The sequence below is a fragment of the Macrotis lagotis genome, chromosome 1 (assembly GCF_037893015.1).
Source record: "Macrotis lagotis isolate mMagLag1 chromosome 1, bilby.v1.9.chrom.fasta, whole genome shotgun sequence".
In the NCBI taxonomy this organism is placed as follows: Eukaryota; Metazoa; Chordata; class Mammalia; order Peramelemorphia; family Peramelidae; genus Macrotis; species Macrotis lagotis.
Genome location: NC_133658.1, coordinates 394017877 through 394039443, shown reverse-complemented (window position 1 = coordinate 394039443; position 21567 = coordinate 394017877). Strand labels below are relative to the sequence as shown.

Genomic DNA, 21567 nt, shown 5'->3' with positions numbered 1-21567 from the left:
ACATCTACTTTGTTTCCAATTATTTACTATCCTGAAAAAGTACTGATATAAATGTGTGATTGTCTTTGAAGACTTTCTTCTTGTTGATAACAAGATTTGAGCCTTATTTTGGAATCTCTTAGGCAAAAAATATGAACATTTTAGTTTTACTTGCAAAGTTTTAAAATGATTTCAAAATATTGTTTAATATATAACTCCACTAAGACCTTCTAAGTCACAGCATCTCTCCAACACTGTCATCTTTGTCCATTTGTAGGGTTTGATTTTAATTTCTCTTATTAGTGAAGTGATTTACAATTTCGTGCATATGGTTGAAGAACTTTTCTTTTTGGTACAAAGCCATTGCAGTCAACATTAGAATAAAAGCATGAAACTGAGAAAGTATTTTTGTAGAAAGATTCTCTGCTAAAGTTTTCATTTCTTAAATATATGAGAACTTTACAAAATTTATAAAAATAGAAGCCATTCTCCAATTGATTAATGGTTAAAGGACATTACCAGGCAGTTGTCAGAGGAAGAAAATAAAATTACCAATGGTTATATAAAAAATGGTTATATAAAAGAATGGTTATATAAAAAATGTATATAAAAATTACAGTAAAACAACTATGAAATAGTTATTTCCATTAGATTGGACAAGATGACAGAAAATGAAAATAACAAATGCTCATGGGGATGTGGAAAACTAAGTGAACTATGACACTCCGGTGAAGTTATAAATTAGTTCAACCAACCTATAGAACAATTTAGAACTATGCCCAAGGGCTTTAAAATTATACATAACCTTTGACTAGTATTGACATCAATAAATATATTTCTCAAGGAGATATAAGAGAAACGCAAATGACTGAAAGATAAATAAATATAACAGTTCTTTGTGGTAAGCAAAGTCTTGAAAACGAAGGAGAGTACATAAATTGAAAGACAACTGGACAAGTGATATATGGACATGATGAAATACTATTGTGCTGTAAAAAAATGATGAAAGGGATGGTTTCAGAAAAACTGATATATAAACTGATACAATATTAGAGAAAGCAGAATCAGAATGATCTACAAAGTGGCAGGAATATAAAAACAAATCATCTGTAATTTAGTGATTGATCAATACAATGATCCACATATTTGGACCAGTGTATCACAACTCTAAAGGACTCATAATTTAAAATGCTATCTACCATTAGATCACCAATGGACTCAGAGGCAGATTGAAGCATTTTTTCCAGTATTTCCTCCTTGCTCCCCCCAACCACATAGCTAATACAAAAAATGTTTTGCATGTCCTTATATGTATAATGGGCTTTGTATTTATTCCCTTCTCAATGGGTGATGGAGGGGGCAGTAAGGAGGGTAACAATATAGAACTGAAAATAAAAATTAAATAAAAAATCAAAAATTATGTCTTAGTCATCCTATGAAGGAACTTTGATGTTAAATAAACAATAACATGTATTTTTGTTAATAAGGACTCATAGCCAAAGCTGTTTAAGTTATATAATCTGCTTCTAATTTTTATGGTATGGTCTTTAATATAAATGTCTTGTGTCAATTTAGATTTTTATCATGATATATGCTACAAAATTTGGTCCAGTTCAAACGTCTGCCAGGCTATTTTGCAGTTTTTCCATTAACATTACTACTAGATTTTGGTTTCTTTTTTAATTGAATAGTGAGTTATTTTGCAAGTAATGTATGTTTTCTGGTTTAATGGACTCCTGAGTTGTTGAGTTACATTTTTTAGATATCTCCTTTGTCTAGTCTGTTCCATTGATATTAATACAAAATGTACTGATAACTCCTGCTGTATAATATAGTTTGTCTTCTCCCTTCTTTCCTATAAACTTTTAATGTTTTTACCTTAATGACTATAATATCTCTACAATATCTTTATTTCACCTTTGGTGAAAACACTTCATTTAAACTAGTTCATAGCTATTTGCTTTGATGATGAAGTTCAAATACTACACTGAATTTTTAGTCTCACAGACAATTTTTATGAGTTACTGTGGCCAAAATTTGCTATTTGGTGGTCAACTTTCTAGTGATGAACTTTTTTCTAACTTAGCTAGGCTAGATATTGAGCATGATATTTTTCACTGGGACTTTAATCAAAGGACTTACAGCTTGGTTGAGTCTGCCAGACAGAGTTTATGCTTCTCTGACTTAATCTTTGTGAACCCAAAATTAATAACCATGAGTCAAAAGAGAACTATGCCAGACAATAAAGAGTGAAGGAATTCTCCCTTCAGGAGTGTATTAACTCAGGTCAGCTAAGAAAGTTCCAGATCTCACTCAAGGGGAAATTCCTCTCATGTTGGCTTCTTCCCATAATCTTATTGCCTTAGCAAATTGGTAATGTAAAACTGCATTGGCATTTTCTACCTTTCCTTCTCTCCTTTCCTCTCCTTCCCCCTACTCCTTATCCTCTTCTCCCTCTTCCTTTTCCTTCTTCCTTTCTTCTTCTTCTTCTTTCTTCTTCTTCATTATCTCCATCTCTATGGGATACAGATCCAGTAGTGATATTGTTAGATCAAAGAGTTACACTTTTATAACCCTTTGACCAGAGTTCCCAATTGTTCTTCATTATGGTTGGACTGGTTCACATGTACATCAACACTGTATTAGTGGTCCTAATTTTCCACATCTCCTTCAACATTTGTCATTTTCCTTTTATGTATATCAGTCAATATGAGAGGTTGAAGTGGTATCTCAGAGTTATTTTAATAGCTGTTTGTCTCTCTAAGCAGTTATGATTTTTTCATTGGTGTTTTATTTTTCTCCCAGTTAAAACACTTTTTAATAAATTCAATTTGAATTCCAAATTCTTTCAATATGAAGAATTAGGGAAAGAAATATGTAAGAGTAACTATTATTAAAAAGTGAATGTCATGTTCATCAGATTCTGAAGGCTTTTTGTTTTGTTTTGCTTTGTTTCATTTCATTTTGTTTTCTTTTTCTTTTTCTGGATGGGGATAGCATTGTTCATAGCTGGTCTAATAGGGTTGTCCTAGGTCTCTGAACTGCTGAGAGCAGCTGCATCCATCAGGGTTGATCATCTCACAATGTTGTTGTTAATGTGTACATTGTTCTCTTGGTTCTGCTCCTTTCACTCAGCATCAGAATCTGTAAGTCATTCCATGTTTCTCTAGAGTCCAACTATTTATGTTTTCTTAATAAAACAATAATATTCCATAATATTCATATACCATAACTTGTTTAACTATTCCCCAATGGATATACACTCAATTTCTCTTTCTTTGCCATTACAAAAAGAGCTGCTCTGAATATTTTGGAACATGTGGGACTTTTCCCATTTTTTATCATTTCTTTTGGTTATATGCCTAGAATTGGAATTTCTGGGTCAAAGGGTACAGTTTTATTGCTTTTGGGGCATAGTTCCATATTGCTCTCCAGAATGGTTCACAGCTGTATCAGCAATGCATTAATGTCTCGATCCTCCCACAACCTCTCCAACATTAATCATTTTTCCTTTTTGTCATCTTAGCCAATCTGACAGGTGTGAGATGATACTTCATAGTTGTTTTAATTTGCATTTCTCTAATCAATAATGATTTGGAACATTTTTTCATACGATTATATGTAGCTTTAATTTCTTCATTTGAAAATTGTCTATTCAATATCCTTTGACTATTTATCAGTTGAGCATTCTTCATCATCTTCTTCATCTTCTTCCTTCTTCTTCCTCATCTTTCTTCTCCTTTCTCCTTTCTTCTTCTTCTTCTTCCTTGTTGTTGTTGTTGTTCTTCTTCTTCTTCTATTCTTCCTTCTTCTCCTTTTTTGTTTTTTCTTCACCTTTACTTCCTTCTCTTCTCCTTCTCCATTTCTTCCTTTCTTCTTCTTTTTTCTTCTTCTGCTTCTTCCTTCTTTTTGTCTCTATCTCTCTGTCTCTGTCTTTATATCTCTTTGTCTCTGTGGTGTCTTTGTTTTTGTCTCTGTCTCTCTGTCTCTGAGTGTCTTTCTCTCCCTACCCCAACCCCCCATCTCTCTCTGTCTCTGTTACTGAAGGACCTGAAGAGCCTGCAGAGACTGAAGAGCTCTACTCTCTCCCATTCTTGGTAATCCAATTCTATACCTCACATAGCCATGGGTTATTGATCTTCACCAATTAAGTGTAACTATGCCAAAGAAGCAACTATACAGTATAAAGTGTCAGCCCTTTAAAACAAGGTTGATTTTCCTGTTATATTGGGTAACAAAGAAGTACTGGTGAAACTAAAAATAAAACAAATTCACATTAGCAGTACATAACCTGGGAGGATACTACAGCCTAATTCCATATAAGAATAATTACTTTATTCCATATGTTTTGTAGATACCAAGACTATTTTTCTTTAGTAGGAATGGGGGGGGTGTAAGAAATCTATTTGCTAAAAAATATTTAAACATGAATATATATATACATTCATACTTAAGTATGCATTCTGTTTATATAAATAAATACATGTATATCTACATTTACATACATATTTGCTTTTCAATTTTCTAAACAATCACATTAGCAATTTCTTCATCATAAATCTAGTTTCCATTCATGTTTAATGTTGCATGCCATCTGTGAAAATTTAAATTTGCATGGAAATACCCTTTCAGATGCAAGGCCCTTAGGTCTACAAATTTTACTAGGGGTATTAAAATGATACTATATTGCTGAATTGCTTGTCTAATGGCTAATAAAAATAATTTTCTAAAAATAGTTTTAAAGTTTTTTAAGAACATAAGTAGGTTTTATTTTGTTTTCTAAGTATCTAGGTTAGTGAACTTCAAAGTTAAATATTTCCTTAGAAATTTCTTTTAGTTATACAATAAATAGAAATTATAATTAATGATAATATTCTATATACACTGATAAAAGAAACCAATCTCTCAGTTAACATCTATCTGAGTGCTTATCATTGTCCCTGCCTTAGGGGACTCATGATGCTTATAGATTTAATGAGTTTTAGAAGAATAAATCATATAGATCATTTAAATTCAGTTTCTCAATTTTAGATGGGTTATTGGAATTTGAGAGATATTATGTAAATTGCCTAAAGTTTTACATGGTCCTACTGGAATGTGAACTTTAGTCTCTTGTTTGCTGATCCAGAAATTGTTATATTACTTGTGAGGGGTAGCCCCCAAAATGAGGAGAAGTCCTCATTAAGTTTTGACCTGTTGAAAATAAATGTTTGTGCTAATCAAGAAAAAAAAAACATTAAAGTCACAGTTTGTCCTAATCAGAGACAAATGTTTACCAGGGTTTTGGTCTTAAGAAAGAGCAAAACAGAATTAGATTAACAAGCACATTTATTGACATTGCTCTAAATCACAGATTACACAGTTCTGAGTGAGGCTAAAGAGCCAGACTTCCTACAAAATGGAAGCCTATCTGCTTATTGTATCTTTGACCAAATGGAAACCTACCATATTCTTATTATATCTTTGTCCATCAGAAGGTATGATCTGCTTCTGGTATGTTTAATCAAAGAGAATAACCAATGAACCAAGATCAGGGGAAAGCAAGATGGTAAAAGGTAGGGACAATTCAAGATAATATAGAGGGAGCTCTGATGGGTGGAAGGAACATAGGACATCAAACTTTCCAGTAAAAGGAGTGACTTATCAGTTGTCTTAAAGAAATAGAGGTAGCTGTGGTTGTTTTTGATGGTATTAAGGTGGCAAGTATTTGTTCTGTTTACAAATGAGGGAGTTTTCCCTAAGCAGTACCCTTTTCAATTGACCTGATCAAAAGAAAGCTTTTTTTTTCATTCTTGTTTTTTATTTTGTTTTGTTTTGGATTTTTGCAAGGTAAATTAAGTTACTTGCCCGAGGTTACACATATTAGATTTAGACTCCTGACTCTAGGGCTAGTGCTCTGTCTACTCTGCCAGAAGGTCTTTTTTGACCTTCATCCACAAACTCTGTTCTTAAAGATTCAGAAAAATTATCTCGTGTGTGTGTGTGTGTGTGTGTATATATATATGTATATATATGCATATATATGTATATATATGTGTGTGTATATATAGAAACATGTATATATATGTATATAAAGGTTTGTTTTGGGGTTTTTTTGGATGGTTCTTATCCTTCATTATTGAAGAAGACCAAAACCACATCACTATGTTTGAAACAAATTACACTATGTACGACTGTGGCTGATCAGACCAATACAAGCTTGGAATGTCTACCTAATGTCTACCACAGGTCAAACATAAATAGTCCATATGAATGCCTGGGGTTGATACTGTAAACTTACCTATGTCACATTTTCTTTTTTCTGCCTCAATTCTGCCTTCCTCTTAGAGTACAGCTCCCTCACTGATGATGACACACCATGCTGTGCCTGTCACTACAGGACTTTGAGGAATGGTTATGAGTGATGTCTTATGTTGCGTGTGTAAATCGGATTTAAGTGAGGTTGAGTTGCAACATTGGTCCTGTGCCAATGTCTCACATGCTGTACAATCAATTCTAAAAGGCCTTCAATGAGGCCTTCAGGGTGTCCTGGCATCATTTCTTCTGACGCTCTTATGAGAACTTGCCCTTTGTGAGTTCTTCATAAAATAGTCTTTTCGGCAGGCATGCATCTGGCATTCTAACAATGTGTCCAGCCCATCATAGTTGCACTCTCTGTAGTAATGTTGGAATGCTAGGTAGTTTAGTTCAAGAAAAGACCTCAGTGTCTGATATCTACTCCTGCCAGGTGATCTTCAGAATCTTCCTAAGGCAATTTAAATGGAAGTGATTCAGTTTCCTCACATGGTGCTGGTAGACTGTCCAGGTTTCACAGGCATACAGCAATGAGGTCAGCACATTGCTTCTGTAGACCTTCAGTTCAGTCTAATACCTCTTCTCTCCCATACTTTCTTTTGGCAATTCCCAAATACTGAGCTAGCTCTGTCAATGCCTGTGTCAACTTCACTGTCATTATGTACCTCCTTGGAAAAGACACTACCAAGGTAAGTGAACTTGTCCACAGTACTTAGAACTTCTCCATTTGCTGTAATCTATAGTTCCACATATGGATGGTGTGGTGCTGACTGATGGAGGACCTGTGTTTTCTTGGTGTTAATTATTAGAATAAAATTAGCACAAGCAGCAGAGAACCAATTTATACTTTGGTGCATCTCAACTTCAGAGGCTGCATTGATGCACAATCATCTGCAAACAGAAGATCATGCACCAATACTCCTACTTTGGTCTTGAAGTGTAGTTGTTCAAGGAAGACTAGTATCTTGATGTGAGGGCTGTTTTCTACCTTGGTTGTCCACCTGAGCCACCTAACTGCCACCTGTGACTCCAAGAATCTGTAGCATGTGTAGCAGCCATACCACAGTAAACCACTTCTGCAGGTGGGCTAAACCAGGTTGAGGGTAATCAAAGGAGTCTCAAGTTAATCAGGAAGAACCCCAAGCATGTGAAGTCTTCACTGGTGGAATGGGTGGAAGAGAACAATTCGTTCCAATGGTCATGAAGCCAGCTGAAGCAGATCCTATGGAGTGCTTAGAGATTGGTTAGACATAGAAGACACCAATTTCATCCACTGCATCTAGAGCCATCAGTAGTTGTCTTGACTCTGTCTTGCTATGCTGAATTATGTTGCAACTCAACTTCACTTAATTCTGATTTACACACGCAACATAAGGCATCACTCATAACCATTCCTCAAAGTCTTGTAATGACAGGCAAGTGATGAAGCAGCAGGTGGGGATACACTGGGAGCTGTAGTCATAGTCCTGCATACAAGTCAGCCCAGGCCATAGGATCATTTCCCCTCTGAAGGTGACAGCAGAATTTGACAGCCCCTTGAATGACTGAACAGGCTTTTTAAGAATCCCACTGCTCACCTCCTGATGCTAGGAAGGGACTAGAAAGTATACCCTAAAAATTGTCTGCTTACTCTACACTGACCTGATTACTGTGGCAGGCTGAGATCCCACATTGTTGTCGACACACCAAAAAATCTACAAAAACTTCTTCAAAGAAGATTCCATTCAGCATTGGTACATGAAACATGCACACACTCATAAATAACACAAGATCTATATTTATATGCTCTATATATATCTCTATATAGCTATATCTATTTCCTTATCTATATCTAATCTATAGCTATATCATCTATCTATCTATCTATCTGTCTATCTATCTATCTATCTATCTATCTATCTATCTATCTATCTATCTATCTCCTGTCTATCAAATGTTTATCCTTCATTTTCAAAGAAGACCATGACATCAAGGAGGTGACAAGCACATGCATGACAAGCACATGAATCAGATTTGAGTAAGGGGGTGCTGTGCTAAGTTACCAGCCTTATTTTCTCCTCTACAATCATCTGGGACCAATGGTCAGATATGAATCAGGATGACTGGAAATGGTTCTGGATGTGAGGCAATCAGGATTAAGTGACTTGCCCAAGGTTAGAGCTAGCAAGAGTCAGTTCTGACTCCTATCCTCCTGACTCCAAGGTCGGTGCTCTTATCCACAGATTCAACTAAGTGCCCACCCCAATCATATCTATCTATCTATCTATCTTCCTATCTATATTTATATATACATACACACAGACACATACCATTCACAAACGTTATGATTCTTTGGGGAAATGGGAATACTATTCAGAAGAATAGCTCTTGAGGTCCATTAATGCAATTCACGCAACCTTGTTGCTTTTGATACATGTTGCATTTGTTGTTCTGCTCATTGGCGGTGTGGGTTGCATTGTGTTTATGAATGAATGTTGAATTCTATTTGAAGTTCTTAACCTATTTTCTTTGGGTGATAGTTCAGAAGAACTACAAGGTTGGAAATCACTGATCTGAATAAAGATTTGCTTTTTCAAATTTCTTAACTGAATTATAAAAACAAGTAGAGAAATTTTATGAATCACAAAAACTACATAGTATAACTCAGACTACAAACTTTATTCATCTACATTATTTTTCCTACGTGTATTGTAAAACCAAATTCTTTGAAATAGTTTTGAATTTTATTCATGAAAACTCTGTAATGTCCCCTGCCTTGGTATAATTAGGTTGGGGTCCCAATTAATGAGCCTGTTTCCCAAAATTCAGATCTGCTCTGAGTGTCCTTTGTTAGGTCCTTGCTGGAACAGGAAATTCTAACTCTGACTTAAGTAGTGACCCTACAGTCCCTATCTCTGCCTTTTACCCAAGACCATTACTTAATTTTATTTTTACCCTTTAACCTTAGGCAAGGGTTACTTTAAGGCTTAATTATTTAGAATCAATACCTGGTGTTTTTGTTGATATCCAAAAGTCCTTATTATAGGCATGTTTTATTACATAATTAGAAGGTTTGTCCCTTCTAACTGTTCCTTGTTGACATCTAAATCTAATTCAAACAGAATTAGTCGTCTGAGATTATTTCTTCTCTCTTCTTCCATCTTCTTTCCCTATATAAATTAGAATATGTTAGATATCTCTGCTAGAATATCTTTCATCTCTCAGGCCCTTGTGACATCACAATGCCCAAGAAAAATGGCATCTTGACTGATAGAGCACATGTATTGCAAATTATTTTCTTGGACATACAATGCCAAACCTCAATATTTTGGAGGTGTAAATCCCAATAGTAACAATGATGTATGAAAACAAAAACATCTAAAAGACTTTGTAATATTTGAGAATCTCTTTACCTTTTGAAATCTCTGCTGATTATCCCTCATAACAGTGGCAAAAACTTTCTGAAAGAGCTCATCTCCCTATTTTATTATTTGCTTAAAATTAGTAGTCATTGAACAAATTTATCTTTGTTGTGTCTGTTTTATATATATATATATGTATATATATATATATATATATGTATATATATATATACGTGTAGTTAAATACTGAGATTTTAGATTTTCTACACCTTTTCACCTGTGATTATTAAGTTGTTGAATATAATTTTGAGCTAGTATATTTATATGTGTGTTACTTGAATAGGTGTGTCAGATGGGCAATGAGCTGGGCTCAGAATTAAACAATTGGTTGAAAACACAGTTTTAATGATCTTAAACTTTATTCTCAAAAATAAAAATCCTACAATATTTTTGGTTTTGTTTTATCCTTTTAAAAAATTAATATTCTTATTCAATATAATAAGAGCTCTGAATCATGGAATCATTGTCTCAAAAGAATGAAATTTGTAGATAATCAAAAAGGCAATAGAGACATATAGTAAGTATACTATACATATAGTAGGTTGCACTATAATATCAAAAATTGCTTGTATAAAAGAATCTATATAAAATACTAATCTAGAGATAAGAACAGAAAGGGAGGAAGTCTTCATATATTTAGAGTCAAAAACAAAAGAGGGGCAGTCCATGTACCACATTGGAGATTTTGTAACATTGAGAGAAAGACAACTAGTATTGTCAAGTAGATTCCCAGTGGAAAATTCCCTGAGTGATACACAAGTATGTTCATGAATCATACAGAATAAGGAGGGAACTTGGGTTGTGGGAAGACTTCACTTCCTTGAGATTTTAGATTCATTGATATTTCCTTCTAAATGAAAATGTAGTAAAGACATTGACTCTAGTCTTTGTACCACAAGAGAATCAAAACCCTTTTGTGTTTTGCTTTGAAGGTACTTCACTGGCAGTTATAGTAACCAACCAAAGCTACTAACCCAGGTTTATTTTTCAGTGTCTAGTTCTGTGCATCATATTTAGAAAGCTTACCAACTTACTAGCAACTTAATTCAGAGGTAGCTATGTGTATTTAGTGGTAGTCTATCTGGCACTAAATAGTGTTTTATTATGGTAATTAGACATATACTATGTTGAAATTTTCTTTTTCTGTTTACTATTTCAGCTGGGAATGATGTTGAATCCATGCATCTTAGAGTCTGTAGGAATAGGTAAGCTTATATACATATACATACATGAATATATATGAGGCTTTTCAAATTTATTTAGAAGGCAAGTCATTTAGAGTTTTCTAATAAGACTGTCATAATTCTACATCAAGGATGCAGATAATTTTCATTTAACCTAATACTTTACATTTTTATTAAATTTTACCAAAATCTATTTGATAATAGCTGATATCTAAGCCAGCAACCTATTTCTCCCCTTGAGACACAAGTCCGAAAGTTAAACATTTTGAGTTCAAAATATTTATTCTTGATCAAGGATTTTCAGATTAACTTTGGGAAAAAATTAGATTAAAAAAATTTCTTCTGTCTTATTAAATTGAACTAATATATATTCTCAAAGGATCGCAGTTTATACTTTTAAAGAAAATAAATAAAATCAAGTAAACAAAATACTAGGATAGAATCAGCAAACAATGTGTTGAGTATCTAGTTAATGCTTCTTCCAAGTACTAAATAGGTAAGCTTATAATGGTGAGATTTCTTTAGTACCTAGTTTCAATGTGTTTAGGGGAAAATATATTTGGTAAATAAACTACAATTTTCTGCCCTTTAAAATCAGCAGTGTTTTGATTTTTACTTTATTTTCACATAATCATGGGGAGGGTGTGTGTGTGTATGCTCAATAACAATTTGGCTTGCTTATTCCTAACTATTTCTCTCATCTCCTACATTTATTTTTTGTAATCTTAAAATCATGTTTGAGAAATCCTTATTTCTACATTACTTTGGAGTCTAGAAATTCTAGGCTAGCGTATAGCAATTCCAATGAAGTGGAAAAGATCAGGGAGAGTAATAATATATCCCTACAACTGAGCCCTACCTTGATCAAGTTCAGGAAAAACTTGTATTTTTTTTGAGAGGAAGTAGAGAAACCAATGGGAAAATAGCCTTCGCAGGGACCAGTTTCTGCATAGGAATGTCAATTTTCTTTCTGCCTGTTTTATAGTCTGCTGTTATATCTACTGATTTCATGAAAAGAATTCTGAATTTGGGAACAACAGGCTTACTTTCAAATCCCAGTTCTGCCATTTACTATCTGTATAATAAGAGGCAAGGTAATTTAACTTCAGAGAATCTCAGTTTCCCCCAATGGAAAATAAAGCAATTAGAATGGATGATCTGTAAATTCTCTTTTGGCCTAGAATTACTAGGAAAAAAGAAGATAGTAGAATTGAATTTATTTATGCTGGATTATATTATTCTATGTTAGTATCTATTTTATATCATTTAGCAAACTTAATCATGATGTTCATGTGGAAATTTCTCTAACTAGGGCATAAATTATAACAATGGGAAGTAAAAAAGAATATATATATATATATATATATATATATATATATATATATATATATATATATATATATATATATATATATCTTGATGTTAAGACTCCTTCCAAGTCAGAGTCTGTGGTACAATGCAATTACTAGTCTCTTTGGTATATGATTCATTATTAGTAGACTGACCACCAAATAATGAATTTCTGTAGGCCACAGAAACTCATAAATGGTATGGAAGGAGGACATGAATTATATCAATGGAATGACAATTAATCTTTTGATTTGGGGGCATATTTAAGCATCTCTTAGTCATTCTGATACCTAAAGTTGACCAGGTTTGCTTCAAGTGCTTAATTATAACACCTTTAGGTCTTGGCTTTAAAAACATCTGCAAATATACAGACATTTTTAAAAGAAAAAAAGGAAGACTATAATTAAATTCTATTAAATTTCTCTTTAAATTTTTGTAATTATTATTAGATAAGTTTTGTATCTTCCACCTTTTCCCTCAAAACTTGAAGCCAGAAGTACCCAAAATGCCTGGGACATGAGAAGAAACTTGAAAAACCTGTTGCTCTCACCAATTCTACCCTTCCCCTCACACAAGGGTGAGGCATTGATTCTTACTAATGAAGAGAGACTCCTATACTAAAGTTTTGAATTGGGCTATAATTATATACCTCTCTTTTTTTAAAAAAATAAATATATATTGATTTTCTTTTACATCACCTATATTTTGCAGTGTGGTCTCCCTAAGAGCCATCTTTTATAAGAAAAATAAAAAAGGAATAAAGATCATTCATCAAAATTAACCATGTCAAAAATGTTTGTCATTATATAAAATGTTCTATATCCATATTACTCCATTTATGCAACAACTCAGGGAGAGGTATATTTGCATATGTCTTCTTTGGAGTCAAATTTGGTCCTTTTATTTTCATACCATTCAATTTTAATTATTTTGCTATTGTTTTCCCTTATAATTATTGTATTCCTTGTTTTCTTGGTTCTAGCTACTTCCCCAACTCACATTAAGACTTCCCATGCTTCTCTGAATTTTAACATGCTTCTAAAGAACTTCCTTTTTTTTATTTCATATGATCTTCACACTCACCTAAGAGAAAAATTTGAAAGCTGAGGAAAGTGAGATACAGAGAATTGTAAGCAACTTGTCTAAGGACTCAGAATGAGTAATTTATTTTATGTGCAGTTTAATCCTTTCTCTTTCTGAACACAAAGATAATAATTCTTTCTGTCATTTTCATTCTACAGATGGAGAAACTGGAGCACAGTGTTGTTTCAGTAACTCACCTCCTTCAACTGCTCATAATGACTGAGTAATAGAATTGGAAGTAGAGCCTCATAACTTGTGAGTTCTGCCTTTACTCTGATTGTCATCGTTGTCGGTGCTGTTATTGTTGAGAACCATCACCAATACTTTAATACAATAGCATTATATTTATATAGAGTTTACAAAATGCTTTTTTTCCAAATAGGACTATGAACAGAAGGAAAAGAAGACCAGGCATTCATATCAATCCCATTTTATTGATAAGGAAACTGAAACTTGGAATTTTATTGATTTGTCCATGATTATACAGTTAATAAGTGACCTAGCCAGCATTGAGCTAAGTTTTCTGACTCCAAGTCTAGTTCGCTTTGCTCTACCTCCCATTATCCTACTTCTCTGCAGGATTAGCTTTGAAATGCTACTTGATTGTAGTTGATTATGGATGTACATATGTGTGTTTGTGTAGATATGTTTACACATGACTGTGTGTGTGTGTGTGTGTGTGTATTAGGGTAGATTAAAGAGAATTGTTAAACTTCAATCATTAAAATAGAATGCATTCCTGAGAGTGGAATTCAGTCTTTTCATGTACATCTGTTTTACAATTGGTGTCTTTCTTACAGCTATGTAAAGCTGATCAGAGCTATTCAATTGAATAATTAAAAAAAAATTATGAGGAGTGGTCTAATGAGGATGAAAGACTAGAAAACTGCCATTTATGTTCATGTCTAGCTGAAGTTCAGGTCACTCAGTTTTACTAAGTATCCCTGTATTTGATATGTTTGTACAATTGTCCTCTTGCCAGTGAGCCTACATTTGCATTTGTATTCTCACCAGGAAAATTTTAGAAATGTTATTTCTATTCTTACTTGTAAGAATCCAGGCTGTACATTTCCCCTGTGTATGATAGTACAGATTTGTTAGTAGAGTCATTGTACTAATTATCTTTATGGTGTTTTATTATTATTATTTCAGAAGTGAACTTGCTTATATCACCCTTTTGACTCCTGAGTGAGCAGAAAATATTTATTCTTCTGGGGATTAATTCCTAAGTGACTTCCAATACAAATTAGGATGGTTAGTTTTAGGAAAGATTCATAAAATGACAAGCATTTAGAATGGGAAGGAGATCTTAGTGCATAGAATGTTAGGAAGCTGAAGAGGAACCCCAGAGAGCAGCTAAAATAACCTTGTTTTAAAGATGAGAAAGTAAATGACTATGTGAAATGGGTTCACATAGTGATTAAATCATAGTTCTGGAACAAAACTCAAGTTTCCTCCTAAGTCAACGTTATTTCCAACTATATTAGCTTATAAAATGTAATATAGCCTCCCACCCTACCCCATGTTTTTTTCCACTCAGTATAGCATTCCTATTCTTTTCAGTTTCTTTCTGTTGTATCTATGATATCATTTCTACTGTAGACATTACTGTTATGACCCAAGAGACAACAAAAGATGATGGACATTTTTTTCTCCATGATGATTAATGACTGATGTTAGGTAATGGTGTGGGGAATCACAAGACCACACTTGCATTTACTTTTAGCCTCTTGTTTGTCTTTCTGCTTATCCAGAACCATCAAGAGTGATCACTTCTGTGATATATGATCTGATTAGGGGAGTTGGGAATGTTATACTCCTCAGTAACTATAAATTTCATAGAATCATCACTAGTCTGTGCCAGTTTGATGCCCATGAGCTTTCCAATTTAACATTCTGTAGTAAATTTTGCTCAATGTAGAAATCTCATTCACTATATAAAGATTTTTATATGATTAGTTGAAAATGTTTTTAACTTTAACCTTGATATATTGTATTCATAGAACCAAGAGGTTTTTAGAGTTAGTCCCATCTTACCAGCTGAGTATCAGATAATTCATATTGTATATCTCATAGGTTTCTGAAACTAAACACAAGGTATTTTGGTATAGGAGGAAAGGAAACTAGACTTTGAGGCTGGGTTGAAAACTTTTCTCAGCCACTTATCATTTGTACAACTCAGGGCAAATTAGCCTTCTTTTTCTCATCTTTGAAATGAGGGTATTGGACTTAATTATCTCTAAGTTCTCTTTCAGATATTTATTAAAAGATGTCTTCAACAAAACTGATTATCTTTTCCCCAAACCCATTTTTCTTATGAACTTCCCTATTTTTTCTCGAGAGGTGCCATCATTCTTGTAGTCAACTAGATTCTTGCTCTGCCCCAATCAATGGATTTTGGATTCTACATTTTCCAAATCTCTGACATGTTTTCACTTCTGTCCATTCATATCCTCAAAGCCTAATTCAAGATTTCATCCTCTATCACTTCAACAGTTGCAATAACTTTTTAATTCATGTCTCTTAAATCCATTTTCCATATAGCTCCATATTCTTAAAATAATAATCTGTTGATGCTACTCAACTGGTCAAGAAACTCTAAAGGCTCCCTATTATCTCTAAGATAAAATATAAAGTCCTTTAGATGGAATATAAAGCATTTTACAACCTGGCTCCAACCAATCTTTCTAGGCTTATTACACTTTATTCTTTTTCACATAGTCTACAGTCCTGAAGAACTGACTGGACTGCTGTTTCTTATACATGTCTTTCTTCCTCCCATCTGAGCCTTTGCCTAGACATTGCCCACTTCTCAGAATCTTTTGTTGTTTGGTCATTTCACTTGTGTCAATTCTTCTTCCTAACTCCACTTGGGTTTCCTTCCTTCCTTCCTTCCTTCCTTCCTTCCTTCCTTCCTTCCTTCCTTCCTTTCTTTCTTTCTTTCTTTTTTAGATTTTTTTTGGCAAGGCAGGGGTTAAGTGACTCACCCAAGGTCATATAACTAAATATTAAGTGTCTAAGGAGGGATTTGAGCTCCGATCCTCCTGATTTGAGGACCAGGACTTTATTCACTGTGCCACCTAGTTGTCCCCCACTTGAGCTTTTCTTGGCAAGGATTCTAGAGTGGTCTGTCATTTTCTTTTCCAGCTTATTTTACATATGAGGAAATTGAGGCAAACAATTAAGTGACTACTTTAGGGTCACACAGCTAATAAATGTTTGAGGGAAGATTTGAACTCAAAAAGATGAGTCTTCTTGACTTCTGGCTTATAATTCTATTCTCTGTGCCACCTGTCTGTCTCTTAGAATCCATTTCTTCAAATCTTATCTCTTTTTTTGCAAGGCAAATGGGGTTAAGTGGCTTGCCCAAGGCCACACGACTAGGTAATTATTAAGTGTCTGAGGCTGTATTTGAACTCAGGTACTCCTGACTCCAGGGCCAGTGCTCCATCCACTTCGCCACCTAGCCACCCCTTCATATCTTTTCTCTAATGTCACCTGCTGACTGGTCTTTTAATTAGTTTGTATTTTTAAAAGTTTATACATTTACATTTGTTCATATTTCTCATCAGAATGTAAAACCCTTAAAAACAAGGACTATATCCCTAATGTCTACCATAGCACCTAGCACAAGGATAGTAATTAATAAATGATAATTGATTTATTGATCTAGTTTGACTCTTTCATTTTATAGATGAGGGAACTAAGACATTGAGAGATGAAAAGATTTGCTCAAAGTTCAGATTGGGGATTCAAACCTAGGTAATCTGAATTCAAATCTAAACTACTTCAGGAGCTACTTCTCAAATAATGTAAATTCCTTTAAGGCAGGGAATAGGTCTTTCTTTTCTTTTAATTTTCCAATGCACCCAGTACATGGATGAGCTCGTAAGAGATGTATTCATCCATGTACTGAAGATCATGGAAAAAATAGCTAGAAACTAATAGATATGATAGATGCTCAAGAAATTATTCATAAAATTGAATTAAAAATACAATTACTTTATTTGTAAGGACCTACTGAGTTTTAATTTAATATTGGAGCAGAGTAGTACATCTTTTGGAAGGTTAAAGAAGAGAGACTGAAGAAAAGTTATAGAAAGAAAACACAAACACTCTTCCTACTCTAGTGTTAGGTGGGAGAGAACAATATGAGGAAAAATTACAGCATATAATAAGTACAAAACGATACATAGATACAATCCTGTCTGAAGGTAGGCTTTTATAAAGTTACATTGTATTTCTGGCATCTGAACTTTGAAAAATATTTAATATTAAATGCTTTCCCTGATCATTGTCAATGTGCAAGTCACTTTGTTTAAAGTAAGGATTTGATTGTAAAATGCAGAAAGAGCAGAGCTTTTGATCTGAAATTAATCAGCAATTTCATTCAAATATCTGCCTTTTCCATCTCAGATATCTCTAAAGCCCTGGCATAACTGACTAATATTGGTAAAGAATCTATCAAAGCAATAAAAGACAACACAGCTTTAAAAAAAATAGAAGTACGGTGAATTGCATGGTGCATTCGGAGCTCAATATAGTTCTCTGTAATTCACTTTCCCTTATCTGTCAAATAGAGATAATACCATCCCTGAATACCTCATAATACTGTTGTAAGTTTTTTAGAGATTCTCCTTGATTTTTGTCTTGGACCCACTTGGAAGTTTAGTGATGCATGTAGAGCCTTTCTTGTTATAATGTCTTTAAATAATTTGAGGGGATACTAAATTTCAGTTAAAAGTTACTGAAAATAAAGATGTATTTTTCACATCTAATCTTTTAGATCCCTTGAAATGTATATTAGATACCTTGAAATGTATCTCACCATGGACATTTTAGGGGGTTTTGGATCCCAGGTTAAGAATACTTGCTGAATTGAGAATAAAAGTACTTTGAAAAATGCAAAATTCTATATGTGTATGTAAGGTATTATTCTCTTGAAGTTATAGAGAAAGATGATTCTAATGATAAACTAATATTTTTTATTTTATTATTCTATCATAAAGAACAGTTCATAACCTAATATTCTTTCTATCTGTAGAATTACTCCAAGTCTTGCTTAATGCATAATCTTGAGCTTAGAGTAGCTTTTGAGTCCAAGGTCACTCATAGAATATGAGAAATTTGAGAAGGACTGTATTGTAGACATTGTATATAATAGATGCTTCATAAGTCACAAATGAATGAATCATTTTTCTATACTCTTGAAAATCTGATCAAAGAGACTTTGATTGAAAACATGGGAATGGGGAGAGAGATCTCACTATATCTACTAAAAGAAAATAATAGCTTTCAATTTATAGGAAATTTAATTAGAAGAAATGAATGATGAATGCAACTCAATCTCAGATGTCTATAAACAAATGGAGGAAATGTAGGTAATAAGCAATGCAAACTATAGATTCTAACACAAAGAGGCAAATTCATCTTCATAGTTATTGTTGGACCTCAGCAGAATAGCATTTTTGCTGGAAGGGTATACTACATATACATATACATATATACATGTATACACACACTCTAAAGAAACAGAATAGCTTAAAGGCATAGAATACAGAATAGTATTGTATGTTACATAGTCATGTAAGATAATCTAGGAATCAGAAAGAGAAGAGTGGTAGAAATATCTAGGCAAAAATCAATGGAAGGAGAAACAGAAGCAGTACTAACATGTTAGTATAGTTCCTAGACAGAAGGATACAAAAGAATTCAAGTAATCAATCTCATGTTTCATACAAAATCAGGATCTTGTAAGAGACAGTAAATTGTTAGATAAAAGGAATATTATTAATATGATTGAAAGAAATTTCAGAGATAAATTTGGCTCAGATACTCATGTTATCCTTGATAACTAGTTGGAGAAAATATATATTAACTGACAGTGAAAGGAGACAAATTTAGATCAGTTTGAATGATTATTCTTAGAGTATTGTCAGGGCTATAGATTTCAGTTTGGAGACAGGGCTCTAGTGGAGACTACCCAAGATCTGTCCATGGTTCTTTACTTAAATTTTCTTAAACTATTTTTCAATGATATGGATGAAGCCATAAATAGCATGCATGTCAGTCAGTAGATCAGATGTTAGGAGGTTTAACTAATGATACATTGTACAAATTAATTAGAATACATAAAAAAGGATATTTGAGGACTATTGGCAAAAATAACAATAAAATGTGATAGATATAATTGCAAAATTCTGCATATATACAATGGGAAAGGCATGACTTATTAGTAGTTTGAGGGGAACAATACATTTTTCCTTTTTCTTTTTTTCTTTTTTATGGTCTGCAAACTCCTTATGAGAGTGGGGAATAGCAGCCAAAACATATGACATTAAGCTGCATTAAGAGAGGCACAGCATCACAAACTAGGGAGATGCTAGTTTTGCAGTATACAGAATACTGTTTCTATTTCTGTGCACCACATTTTAGGAAAAACAGAGACAAACAGAAGCTAATGGAAAAGGTGTCCAGGACAAAAGATAGTAAAAATGGAGATCAATTCTTGGGATGGAATAAGGAAAATTTTAGGAGAGTTAACTTGAAGTGCAAATGATTGCTGTCTTCAAGAATGTGAAGAATTATCACATTCTATTTATTCTGCTTGATCACAGAAGGTAAAGCTATGAAAAGCTATTGAAAGTTGTAATAAAATCTATAATAGAATTGATATAAGGAAAAGGTTTTCTAAGTATAACAACAAGTGTTAGTAGCCACTCCCTTACCAAAATTTTCAATAGAAGTTTAATGGTCACTTACCAAAAATGTTGTGGAGAAAGTTTTGGTCAGATAAAAGTTTAATTAGATAAATCTTTGATGTCTCCTCCATTTCTGTAAATATAACCATAATTTTTCCTGGAAATGAACAAATATTTTATAATGAAAAGCATTCTATCTTGGGGATCAAAGAAAATAGTGACAAATCCTATTTCTAATTTTCTAATGCTTATAATCTTATAACCTTGTTATTATCACTCTTTTTTTTAGTGAACATTTTTTTTCAGATAACAGGCAATAAAATACTACAGAATTTGATGAGGTTTTGGGTTTTTTTGTAACAGAATAAGAATAAAACAGAGAGGGGAAAACTACGACAAATTAAGGTCTTATTAGTTGAGCAAACTAACATGTCTAGATTTCACCTGTCAGTACCAGATATTCATATTACTTAAAGAATTATGTAATACCCTGATTTTTCCAAGATGTTTCTATTGATTTTTCTAATTAATTTTTTTATTTTTCTTTAATTTATTTGCACATTACTAAAATATTCTTGTTTAAGAGTAAACATATTACCCCCTCCCCCACAAAAGTGTAAAACCTCATGAGAAATAAAGTAAAAGAAAAAGATAAAAATGTGTTTTAGTCTGTGTTCTAATACCATCAGCTCTGTCTCAGGTGGAACACTTTCTTTATCATAAGTCCATTATAGCAATTTCTTACATATTTTTCTACAGTTGCTGATGGTAATTCCCTCCATCCATTCCTCCCCCACCATCTATTATATTTTCTCTCTCCTTTATTTCCTTGTTCAAAACTGTACTGTGGGGCAGCTGAGTGGTGCAATGGACAGAGCATCGGCCCTAGGACCAGGAGGCCCCAAGCCTACATCCCACCCTAGAGATACAACAGCCACCAGGCCCTGTGGCCTAGACAGACCATCTAGTCCCAGTATCTTGCAAAAAGTAAAAAAAGAAAATATGTTATATCTGATTATCCTATCCTATGATCTAACCTGTCCTCTATCACCCACATCTCCCCATCCCTCTTCTCTCCTTTTTAATCTGTGTGTTTATACCCTAATGAATGTGTATACTGTTTCCTCTCTGAGCCATTTCTGATGAGAATGAAGGTTCCCTCATTCACCCTCGGCTCCCCCCCTTCCATACCATTGCAAAAACTACATGAAATATCTTTTATATGAAATATCTTAGCCTATTCTACCTTTCCTTTCTCTTACTCCCAGTACATTTCCCTTTCAACCATTGACTCCACTTTTACAATATATTATATCTTAAAATTCAGATCTCTCCTGTGCCTCATCTATAAAGGTTTCCTCTACCTGCTCTATTAAATGAGAACGTTCATATGGGTATTGTTAGTATCATCTTGCCCTGCAGGAATACACGCAGTTCATCATTATTAAGTCCCTCATAATTTACCCTTCTCATTCATCCTCTCCATGCATCACCTGAATCCTGTACTTGAAGATCAAAATTTTTGTTCAGCTCTAGTTGTTTCAACAGGAACATTTGAAATTCCCCTGTTTCACT

The 21567-nt window shown here is 33.5% G+C and overlaps 1 protein-coding gene across 4 annotated transcripts in view; it reads left to right on the top strand.

The window, feature by feature from the left end:
• SGCD (sarcoglycan delta) overlaps positions 1 to 21567 on the top strand; it is a 1459164-nt gene that overhangs the window by 256419 nt on the left and 1181178 nt on the right. For 2 of the 4 annotated variants that reach the window (XM_074212532.1, XM_074212533.1), the window contains exons 3-4: positions 10834 to 10879; positions 13450 to 13546. The gene's annotated coding sequence lies outside the window, so the exon portion shown is untranslated. The remainder of the gene's footprint in view (positions 1 to 10833; positions 10880 to 13449; positions 13547 to 21567) is intronic. The other 2 variants (XM_074212535.1, XM_074212534.1) reach the window with 1 other exon arrangement.